Here is a 12424-nt window from a genome sequence, read left to right as displayed (position 1 = left end):
GGCTGCCCGCCTTGGGATTACAATGAAGGCCAAGCTCGCTCGGCTGGAGGCCCAGGAGCAGGCCTTCCTGGCTCATCTTAAAGGCAAGGCCTCTCAGGCCTCTCAACCACAGTCAGAGAGCAAGCCGCCCAAAAAGAAGAAAAAGAAAAGAAAGCAGAAAGAGGAGGAAGAGGCTACAGCAACTGAAAGGAATGCAGATGAAAAGTGCCCAGAACACACCATCCAGAGCATCAGGAAAAGCAAAAAGAAGAAAAGACACCACCAAGAAGAAAAGGTCTCCTATCCGACAGTGGGGACAGCTGTAGGGGATAAGGAGGAAGAGGCTACAGGAACAGGTGGGCTGAGGGAATTCAGCAGAGAGCCAACTGATCAGTCTTCCAGGAAAAGGAAGAGAAAAAAGAAGCATCGCCATGAAGAAAAGAAGATGGGGGTCTTGGATGAAAGAGGAAGAGGTAAGGAGGCTACCAGTGCTGTCAGGATAGAGGGAGAAAACACAGCGCATACTGACCCATGCAGCAGAAGCAAGAAGAGGCGGCACTATGAGAATTTGAACTTAGAAGACAATGAACTCGAGGAAACCATTTTAGACATTGGGATCAGGGAAACAGAGGACAGAGCACACAGAGATAGGAGAAGCAAGGGAAGCAAGAAGAGAACACAGCAGCTTGGAGATAGGGATGTGAGGGACAGAAGAGGTAAGAAGGGCAGGACTAGGGAGGCAGAAAACAGACCACACTCTGGCACAAGCAGCAGCCAGAGGAAGAAAGCTGGAATCAGCAGTGAACAGAGAGCCAGAAAGAAGAAACAGAAGAGAGACTGAAGGTCTGCTCAAGGTTAGGCTCAACTGATTTGCTTTCAGGAGTTGAAGCCTTAGAGACCTGGGTCAGTGCAAGTCTTCTGTGCTCCCCTGAATAAGGAGTAACTGAGCTCTGGAATGTAAGTTTGCTGAGAGCAAGTGTGATGGCACCATACCTTAGTGTGGGGAGTGAGCAGTCCCTTCTGCAGCTTCTAACCCACCATAAGCCAGGTGGCTGAGGGACAAGGAACATGGGGGCTGTGGGAACTGGAACACAGATACCCTTTGAAGGGTCATCTCTGCTATAAGAAGCCCAAAATCTGATTTTTAAATATTGTGAAGTCTAAGAAAAACAACAAATCCAGGTTTTGAGGCTAGTGTCAGTCCATGGGTCGCCAGTTTCTGGCACAAGCAGATGAATGAATAAACATCAAGTTGGGCTTTAGCCTACAGATAAAAAAAAAAAAAAAAGAAAAAGTAGATTAAGTTGGGAGAATCATAAGTGATACATTGCTTAAGCATTTAAGTTTATCTTAATATTATAATGTATCTTCATCTCTCAATTGTTTGATGTTTTGCCAGGGTCCTTTCTTTAGTATAGGTCAACTTATTGGAATGTCAAATCTTATTTATTGCATGCTACACCTTTAACAATTCATCTTTATTTTATAGTTTCTCTTTCTTAAAAGTATAGAAAGAACTTAAAGATAGTAGCAAAACAAGATTGTATAAATCTTTCGCCTTTTACTAAAGATTTCCGTGAAGATAGTAGCAAAACAATTTGAGTACAAATTTTTATGTGTTTTTACTATTTTCCAAATGCAATAATTTCACATGGCTAATCCCACAACAATTGGTTTTAGTAATTGACTTTTAGCCCACATTTCTAAAGCCTAAGTTTTCATAGATACATTTTTCTTTCTTTATTAATTTTCATGTATTACATTTATACGTTTTTAGTTATATTAAATTTCTGCAAACTTAATACATACACAAATTGGAAAGTGTGTACCTCAACCAATGGGAGCAGAAGTATAGGCTGTAATTCAGAGTTTCCAGAGTGTTAGTCAGGATGTAGTACAAATGGGATGGGGCTAGTGGGTAATCCATCAAGCTGATGAAGGGAATGGGTTTGAAGAGCTTCTATAGTAGTAGCTTTAGCAAAATGTATATAAAATTTGGGAGACATGGAACCAAAAGACTTTAAATAGTTAACACTTAATTTTATTGTTGTATTAGATGCTGAAGGGCTTTGTAAGTTTATTTACTATTCTAGCTCCTATACCACTTTGTAAAGGATTAGATACACATACTCATTTTTTGTTTTAATGGGATTACAGTGGTTTTTAGAAATTGAACTTATTTTATTACCTTAGAATTATTATACTCTTTCCCACTAACGTCTTCTTTTACAGATACAACCAAAACAATTGACTGGAGGACAAAACCCAGTTTCATATGTATATTTGGAAGTTGTATCGAGACATTTTTCAAAATCACAAAAAATGCCAATAACCTATGACAATGGATTTCTGTTTATTCATACAGACAAACCTGTTTACACTCCACATCAGTCAGGTAGAGTATATAAGGTGTTTCTTTCCCTGGAGGTGGGGGGAAGTGGGGATTGACACTATATTATAGAGCTTTTTAATACCCCAAATTTAGTGGAGACAGCTTACCAACTTCCTCAAAAGAGTCTCATTTCCCAATGAATTTTATACTTTCAAATAGCATTTTAACTTTAAATTTATAGAGAAATTTATAAATAAATTGCAAAATCCACAATTGCATTATCTACCCTTTCTTTTATTTTGAGATAGAAAAATCTTTAAAATATTATAAAATGTTACACTAGATCATATTTATTAAAAAATAGAAGGCTTAATTGCAAATACTGTTTTGTCAATGGAAAAGTAATTTATTACAGAACCATGTTTATAAAAAATTCCATTGACCAAAAAAAATTTTTTTCCATTGATTCTAGAGCTAATCCCCTAATTCAGAAAACAAATCTACCCCTCGGGGATCAGCTGTTTCTGCAGAGAATGAACTAGATCACAGAAATAACATATGGATATTAATTCTCAAATGGCATCTACCTGAGAAAGTTCTGTTGGAATATGGTTTCCTGGTTCTTCTCTTAGAAGGGAAAAGGGCAAAATAGCTAGCCAAAACCCGGTGATTAAAGAGTGACTGGATTTATTACCAATAAAACAAAAGTAAAACACACTGATACATGAGTGCTACCCAATATAGTCACATGTTTGCAAAGCTTTGAATTCCCCCATTTATCCCTCTGGCTATCATCAACTTTTTTGATGCCCTCTGGTATCATCAAGTGCATCAGCTTGAGCTCATCAGAGATAGAATAGGACAGATGTATACATGGGAGGGAGAGGCTATGGAGATGTGTTAAGGATATCATTGGGGCAAGACAGAGAAAGGATTTTTTTTATTTTCAGTTTTTGGCGGAGGCTGGATTTAAACCCGCAACCTCCAGCATATGGGACTGGCACCCTATCCTTTTGAGCCACAGGCGCCACTGAGAAAGGAATTTTGTTGACAGAAAAAGCCAGCTTTGGCTTGGCGCCTGTGGCTCAAGTGGCTAAGTCGCCAGCCACATACACCTAAGGTGGCGGGTTTGAATCCAGCCCAAAAAAATAGCCAGGCATTGTGGCAGGCACCTGTGGTCCCAGCTACTTGGGAAGCAGAGGCAGGAAACTTGATTGAGCCCGGGAATTGGAGGTTGCTGTGAGCTGTAATGCCATGGCACTCTACCCAGGGGGACAGCTTGAAGCTCTGTCTCAAAAAACAAAAAAAAAAAAAGCCAGCTTTATTGAAAAACTTTGCGCACAGTGGATACTTGCTAAATGATCCACTTATTGATCTTGTTTTCACAGTTACATTAAAGCATCAGTGGCAAGGATAGGCTTATTTCTAGGTGTGATTATATATAAAAAGCCCCAACCTTTATAGGCAAAGACTATGATAATGACAGTAGTGAGGTGGAACTGGGCTACATCATTACCATTTCATCATAAACACTTATTACCTGTGTAATCAGTTCAGAAAGGGAAGGCCTAGAGAAGGTGAGGATATTTCTGTCAACTTGGCCAGCATATCATTGCCAGAATAGTGGCATCCCTTGACTCCAAGTTAAGTTGATCTACAAGGAAATAGTCTTTGCCTATAAAGATTGGGTCCTTGTATACATAATTAGACCTAGAAATAAGCCCCTCCTTGCCCTTGACCTTGTTAGAGATTGCTTTGTTAATTGGATACTCTTGATGTTACCTACAATTTAGGGTCATCAGTCTTTGTCAAATAAGTAATCTAATACCCAGAACCAGGGACCTTTCTTAATTATCAAGGCTTTCCTTTAGAACTGTCTCATTTATTATTTCTCTACTAGGACTTTACCATAAAATATGGCATCCTTATCTATTCTAATCATAGAGGAAGACAAGAGAAATTTCCTCTAAATATTGGCCCTTGCGTAGTAAAGTAAAGTGATTAAAATCAGACTCTGGAGCCAGATTGTCTCGGATCAAATCTTCGCTCAGGCTGTTATGGGCTTTAAGGGCTTTGTGACCCTGCATGAGTTACTCAGCCTCTCAGACCCCCACTTTCCTCATCTGTAAAATGGAAGTAATAATACATAGTACAGCTAACCTCATAGAGTTGTGAGCATTAAGTGAATTCATAGGTGTAAAGTACTTCAAATAGTACCAAGCACAAAGTAAGCACTAGGAAAGTATTTTCCATTATTATCTAATCTATAAAATAGCAAAAAGGGAAAAGAATTACCTAAAAGTAACTTTTTAAAAAATTAAGTCTTGCTGTTTATAGCTCTAATGTCTTTGATGTAATTTTAATATAAGCATGTTTAGTATAAGGGATTAAATCATAAGGGCTTTATGGGATCAATGACTTCAGAATTTTGGGCAAAATCCTTCAATTCCATACAGTCTGCTCAGCTTCCTAACCTACTGTGGTCTCCCTCATCTGTGGACACAAGCCAAACTGACCTGTTTTCAGTTACTTTCTCACACCATTTCCCTATCCATTATCATGCTGTTATCTCTGCCTGGTACATTCTTACCCCTCCTTTGCCCTGACTTTTACTCCACCCTTACATGTGATCACTGGCCCCTTCTACACACATTAAATCTTCCTGACTAGATCAAATCTGTCTCTGTTCCACTCACAGAAAGCTGGGTAGGTGTCATCTGTAGTGCTTCACACCCCTGAAATTTACACATAATTGTGTTTGCCTCTCTCCTCACTCCCTCAGATGTCCATGTTTGATTTGTTTCACTACCACATCTCAGTACTAGCATAGTGCTTGACAGGTAAAAGGCATTCAAAAATTTCTTTAAGTGAATAAGCTCGTATCTTTGAGACAAAAAAATTATACCAATCTTGCCTCTGATATATTATTGCTGTGAAAACAAGATTAATTTTTTAACTCAAACACAAAAGGGCTAAAAACTAAATGAATAGTAGTCATAGAAATAATAAGAGAATAAAAGTAATAAAATTTCATTGGTTACAATTATGTTCCAGGCTATGTAAAAGTTTTATTTTCCTTAGTTCTCACAACACTATGACTAGATGCCAGTGTTCTTCCTGGTTTATGAGTAAGGTAGTTAAGGATTAAACGGATTAAGTATCCTACTCAGGGTCACACAAGAATGTAACAGAGGCAGAAAGGAGACTAGAGTTTTTAATTCCAGAGCCTGTGCTCTTCACTTTTGTGACATACTGCCTCAGCAGCTTCCCTGTGATGCTCAGGCGTGAAGCAGGTATGTCCATGAGGCAGGTGTGAGGGGAAGCTGAGAGCCAGTGTGGGCGACTTGCTGAACATAGTGCTTTTATCTGTGGTTATAGTAAAACAAACATTAGTCTATGTGGCTTAATATTGACCCTTTAGGAAGTATTGTGTTTATAGAGCCAGTACTGTTTTATTTTGTTGGTAACATGATCATGAAATTATTTGAGCATCAACAAAACAATGAAGAAATTATAGTATATAATTAGATGAAATTAGATCAGCTAATTCCTGTGCCTCAAACAGCTATGATTTAAAAGATGAACAGATGGTTTTGTTTAAAAGTGGGGATCTATTAACTGACAGAAAGAGATGGAAGAGAACTAATGGTTATTGAGCCTCTGCCTTTAGTCTTTAACAATGAGAGAACAATCATAGGATCTGGCTCAATAAATATAGCAAGCTGTACAATTCAAAGTTCCCTTTGTCAATAAGAGTTAATTTGAGGTCTTGTTGGTTTTCATAAATTGAAGAGTGTACAATATCTAAATCAAACATTCTATTTTTTATTAAAATCTTCAACTCTAACAGGGGGCAATATATTATGCTCCCTGTACCCATATAGGGGATGTCACTATTTTGCTACTATAGAATTCTTGATAAACAACGGCCTAATTACAGATGTAACTAATTTTGTACTATGGATGTTTTCCCAAAAGTTGTTAAATGTATTTTTCTCCGCCCCTCTGTTAAACATATTTTTTTCTTTTTCTTTTTCTTTTTCTTTCTTGTTCTTTTTTTTTTTTTGCAGTTTTTAGCCAGGGCTGGGTTTTGAACCTGCCACCTCCGACATATGGGGCTAGTGCCCTACTCCTTTGAGCCACAGGCACCGCCCCTGTTAAATATATTTTGATAAAGTGAACTGCACTTTAAGTTCACTAGGAGAAGTATCACTTTAGGGCGGTGCCTGTGGCTCAAAGGAGTAGGGCACCAACCCCATATGCCAGAGGTGGCAGGTTCAAACCCAACCCTGGCCAAAAATTACAAAATAAAAAACCGAACAAAGAGAAGTATCACTTTAAAAGAATGCCAGAGGATTTTGTTTACAGTTTCTGGCCAGGCCAAGTTTGAACTCGCCACCTCTGGTATATGGGGCCACTGTCCTACTCCTTTGAGCCACAGGCACCACCCCTGAGGATTTTGTTTAAAGAAACAAAATACTTAGTAATGTATATATGTCTGCAAACTAACTTTTTCTTTTAAATATGAACTTATGTAATGATTTATATTGAGTTTAAAAAAATAAGACATCTCTTTTAAGGATGATTATTTAAAAATAATCAAAATATCCTGATGATTAACAAAGTTTTTGATGATATCAATTATTCTTACAGTAAAGGTTAGAGTTTATTCATTGAATGATGACTTGAAGCCAGCCAAAAGAGAGACTGTTTTAACTTTCATAGTAAGTATTTTATTTATTTAAATAGTACTTTAACTCCCTCCTTTTCCTTTCCTCTCCCTATCCTTTCCCTTTCCCTTCCCAGTTTTTGGCCGGGGCTGGGTTTGAACCGCCATCTCTAGTATATGTGGCTGGCGCCCTACTCCTTTGAGCCACAGGCACCGCCTTCTTTCTTCCTTTCTTTCCTTTCTTTTTGAGACAGAGTTTTGCTCTATTGCTTCTGGATAGAGTGCTCTGGTGTCACAGCTCCCAACAACCTCAAACTCTTGGGCTCAAGTGATCCTCTTGCCTCAGCCTCCCCAGTAACTAGGACTACAGGCATGTGCTACCACACCGGCTAATTTTTCTATTTTTAGAAAACCATGCTCAGGCTGGTTTCAAACTCCTGACTTCAACCAATCTACCTGCCTCAGCCTCCCAGAGTGCTAGGATTACAGCTGTGAGCCACTGGGCCTGGTCCTTTAACTCATTTTTTCAGAGCAAGAGTCTCATTTCATAACCTTTTCCTCGCACTTCACTAAGTCATTCAAGGGCCCACAAATGGTTATTGTTATCTGCAGTGAGTATAGTACTGTGGATCTATACCTCTGCAATAGACACATGCAAAAAGCTCACAAAAATTAAATTTTAACACTTTGAATGAAACCACGTAAGTGCATCCTTGGTGATTTTTTTGCTCTTTTTTTAAATTTTAGGTTAATATGAGGATACAAAAAGCCAAATCACAATATTTGAATTTGTTAGGTAGAGTCTCTCTTGTAGTTATGTCCTGCCCCCAAAAGGTGTGCCATATACCCCTACAATGTGCCCATTCAGGGTGATTTCTTTTTTGAGGAATACCTATAAATCTTTAAGAATTAATTCAATATATGTATATAATTTTTTATTTATATACATTATAAGTAATGTATATATTCTATATATTAAAGAATTATAATTGATAATACTCATAAGGAACTTAGAAAGCTTAATAGCTAATCTATTAACACATGTAGAAAATCTTGCTAAACCATGAGATCAGCAGTTGGCAGCCATTTATCAGATGTGACATATATAACACAGGATGTGAATTAAATTCTCATGGTCTTGCCCAGTTTGTTTCACACATCAAAACATTTTTCTGGGGAAATATAATAATACAATTAGGCAGAACTGCTCACTTATTAACTGTAAGTGTACTAGTAATCATCCTTCATCATAGGATTTGGCACTTTTTCTGCTACTCAAAAAAAATAAATAGATAAAAACTCATCAGAATGCAAATGCATGAGAATGGATACTACAGAACAAAACCTCAGTAGAATATAAACCAAAGAAATTACACAGTAGGACAAAAAGCACATGAGCTCACAAGGACAACAAATTAGGGGTTAGAGTGAGGCTGATATAATCTTTTCCTGGAATGAAATCGGTAAAGGAAACCATGAGCTGGGACTCAGTGAAAGGAATAGACCGAGGTTCTTCTAAAAGAACGAAGACCATCTCATGTAAGAAACAGCATGAGTTAAGCTTTGGGAGCAGGAAGAAAGAGAAAATGAGAATAGTAAACAAACTGGGTGACGGACAGAAAGTCTGGAAGAGAACTAAGGACTAAAGATGCCAGTTGCCCTTTTTTAAGAGCTGACCCGGGAAGAGGGCATTGAGAGAGCCAAACCTGGAGTCATGGGAGTCAGTATTGTAGGAAGTACCTGAAAATAGTATTTAAGAAAGATGACCTTGGAAGGATTGTGCACGATGGATGGTGGGATGAAGAATACTTAGCCTCCAGTGTAATTTTTGTTCAAAATAGGCCTTTGTAAGTTTTACAATTTATAGTTCAAGAAAATAAATACCTTCAAATCCTGAATTTCAGTCATGGTAAATTTCAGTACTGAGTTTTTGAGTTAAGTCTAAATTGGACCTTCACCTTCACAAAAAAGTCCAAAAAAACTCAAAACCTTCACTTCAGTAATTTGCTAACCCAGACACAAAATGAAGCTTATGGTGAAGCTTTATGATAGCTATCAAATTTGTTTAACCATTTTGAGGGTCTTATCAAGCCAAAATGTCCATACTATATATTAGATTTCTAGTTTAAAAATTCTATTTATAGAATATTTACTTTAGGAAGTTTCAAATGAACATAGACAAAAACTGGACCCTGGGATTTATAATGTCTGCTAAGTTTCACATTTGGTTTATTAAAAATACTAGTGTGGGGTTTTTTTCTTTCTTTTTTCTTTTTTTGCAGTTTTTTTTTTTTTTTTTCAGCTGGGGCTGGGTTTGAACCCACCACCTCTGGCATATGGGGCCAGCGCCGTACTCCTTTGAGCCACAGGCACCGGTCTGTGGGGTCTTTTTCTTTCACATTTTGTTACACCACTTCTTTCAGTTGTACAATAGATAGTACAGTCTCTTTTAGATAACAGAGATGGGACAGATTTGATAAAGAGGGAGGGAAGTGGTTCAAATGAACTGTACTACCGTCTATAACATTTAATTGTTCTTCATCCTTCATGCTTAATTTGAAGACGTGGGTATTGGTTGGTATCTTTGTAAATCAAAGATCATACAATCAGTTAAGTTTTTTAAAATGTAGTTTTTGTGCTTTGAGTGTGTTTGTTTTTATTCAAAGGATCCCAAAGGATCAGAAGTTGACATGGTAGAAGAAAATGATTATACTGGAATTATATCTTTTCCTGACTTCAATATTCCATCTAATCCTGAGTAAGCTGAAATTTTGTTAATAAAATTTTCTCTACAAAGCACATGTGGAACTTTGGGGTGTGAAGCTGGTATCCAAAGGCAGCCATCTAGTATTACCAAAGGCTCACAAATGTAGATAGGCAAAACCTTTTAAAGTCTAGGGAGAAGTGTGGTTTTTGGTCTTCTGGATATATACCTAGTAGAGGAATTGTAGGATTGAATGGCAGGTCTATTTTTAGTTCTCTAAGTGTTCTCCAAACATCTTTCTAAAAGGTATGTATTATTAGTTTGCATTCCCACCCACAGTGTAGAAGTGTTCCCTTTTCTCTTGTACCAGAATGTTTATTGCAGCCCAATTCATAATTGCTAAGTCATGGAAGAAGCCCAAGTACCCATCAACCCACGAATGGATCAACAAATTGTGGTATATGTACACCATGGAATATTATGCAGCCTTAAAGAAAAATGGAGACTTTACCTCCTTCACGTTTACATGGATGGAGCTGGAACATATTCTTCTTAGCAAAGTATCTCAAGAATAAAAGAAAAAGTATCCAATGTACTCAGCCCTACTATGAAACTAATTTATAGATTTCATATGAAAGCTGTCACCCAATTATAGCCCAAGAATATGGGGAAAGGGAAGGGAGGGGAGAGGGAGGATGGGTGGAGGGAGGGTAATTGGTAGGACCACACCTACGGTGGATCTTACAAGGGTACATGTGAAACTTACAAGATGTAGAATATAAATGTCTTAACACAATAACTAAGAAAATGCCATGAAGGTTATGTTAACCAGTTTGATGAAAATATTTCAAATTGTATATAAAACCAGCACATTGTACCCCATGGCTGCATTAATGTACACACCTATGATTTAATAAAAAAAAAAGTCTAGGGAGAAGTAAGGGCTCTGTTCCTGGGGGAAGGGGAACTCCCAATACTTCTCATCCATTCTTTTTACATATAGAAATAAAAATTCAGAAGAGATAGGAATAGAGCTGGATGAATAAGACAAGTGAACCTATAAATGTCTATGCAAAATCTCTAGGCAGAATCTTTTTATCATTATTTTTCTTCTGCCCTCTAGGAGGGAGATTGCAGTTAATTCACTGAAAACTTCTAAAAATTTGGATTGAGATTAGGTATTTTAAATAAATTTGGATAATTTAAAAATTGTATACTTTTGTGAAAATATTACATGCTCCATAATTTAGAATTGAACCTATTATTTAATTACCATTATCATTTCTCAATTTCATCTGGTGCCCCCAGCCCCATGGTGGATTATGACAGCCACAAGAGTCTATTATGATCAGTATTTTCCTACCTCAGTACCTTTGCACATGTGGTCCCCTCTGTCTCAAATGGGATTCACGTTGCTCTTCATAAGGCTGACTTCTTTTCATTTTTAGGACACAGAGTAAATGGTACCTTTACAAAAAGTCTCCTCCTGGATGCATGACCTAATGTTGTCTTTCACTTCTTTTACTCTCTATCTCAGCATCTTGTTTATTTTCTTCACAACATTTATCTCAATGCCACAATTATTTATTTGCTTTTTAAAAAATTATTGATAGATATTCACTGAATTGATGATGATAATTTTTTCATAATATTAACATTTGTTGGCTGCACCACCAATCTGCAAGGTATGAATATATGAAGTTACATAATTTGCCTAAGTCAATCCTGTTAGCCGAATGGAACAGTAAGATTTTGAACCCCCAGGACTATAAACTCTATGAAGATAGGTGCTCTTCTATTTTGTTCATTTTTGATCTCCAGTGCTTAATCCAGTGCTCAGTGTGGATTTTTGAGTGAAGATTGTTAATTAAACCCAGGTCATGTTTCTCTTTTGACACTTTTTGTCTTGAACCATATTTTATTTATATGAGGTGTGACTCTTATCACCTATATAGGCTTGACCTGTATTCCATGTTTCTGGAGACATTATTATAGATTTTCTACCATAGTTTAGATTCTAGTAGTATGTCAGCATAATTAAGCTCCAGGATTAAGTAAAGCTGCCAGTATTATAAACAGCTAAAACAAGATGGCCCAATATATAAAAAACTACTTAACCATTTCTGTTATAAAAATGCTCAATTATTTCTGTTTATTGCTTAAAAATCTGCCACAAATAAAATATACTACTTAGGTTGCATACCTCTTTGTGTATTGTTCTCTCCGTAAAGCAGGAATTTTTTAGCCTTCCTCTTGATGAATTAAAAATAACTGGTGCCTTTGGTAATTGTCAATGTTTTGCTTCCACAGATATGGTGTGTGGACAATTCAAGCTAAATATAAAGAGAACTTTTCAACAACCGGAACCACATATTTTGAAATTAAAGAATATGGTAATTTCTGACAATTAAAAGTTTACCTACCAAAAGTATTTTCACAATAATTCTTTTATTGATGTACTTAATGCAAAATCATTCCCAGATGAAGATGAGGCAGTCTACTGGTATGGTTAGAAGTACTGGTTGGGGCCTGAGGAGAGTGGTGGTTGTTAGACTGCCCAGGTTCTAGCTTCAGTGCATTTTTGCTAACCTTGAGTGAGAAGATGAACCTCTCTGGTCTGTGTTCCTTATCATAGAGCTGGAAGAGATCTAGTATAGCTGAAGAGCTTAACTAGTTAAGGTCCTTTCTAGAATTATTATTATTATTATTATTTATTTTTTTTTTTTTTTTTGAGACAGAG

General features: G+C 37.0%; 1 protein-coding gene, 1 non-coding gene and 1 pseudogene across 3 annotated transcripts in view; all 3 read left to right on the top strand.

Moving 5' to 3' along the window:
- Positions 1-12424, top strand: part of C5 (complement C5) — a 144045-nt gene that overhangs the window by 6253 nt on the left and 125368 nt on the right. The window lies entirely within an intron of this gene.
- On the top strand, positions 7-701 carry LOC100962443 (annotated as a pseudogene). Its single transcript, XR_002772173.1, has one exon. The product of XR_002772173.1 is annotated as a G patch domain-containing protein 4-like (transcript).
- On the top strand, positions 1500-1619 carry LOC111723684. The gene has a single exon (XR_002772178.1). It is a non-coding gene; the product is annotated as a U5 spliceosomal RNA (small nuclear RNA).

The sequence above is a fragment of the Otolemur garnettii genome, unplaced genomic scaffold (assembly GCF_000181295.1).
Source record: "Otolemur garnettii isolate 467f Iridium unplaced genomic scaffold, OtoGar3 scaffold00014, whole genome shotgun sequence".
Classification (NCBI taxonomy): domain Eukaryota; kingdom Metazoa; phylum Chordata; class Mammalia; order Primates; family Galagidae; genus Otolemur; species Otolemur garnettii.
The sequence above is the reverse complement of the archived record's forward strand: the minus strand, read 5'-3'. Positions and strand labels throughout refer to the sequence as shown.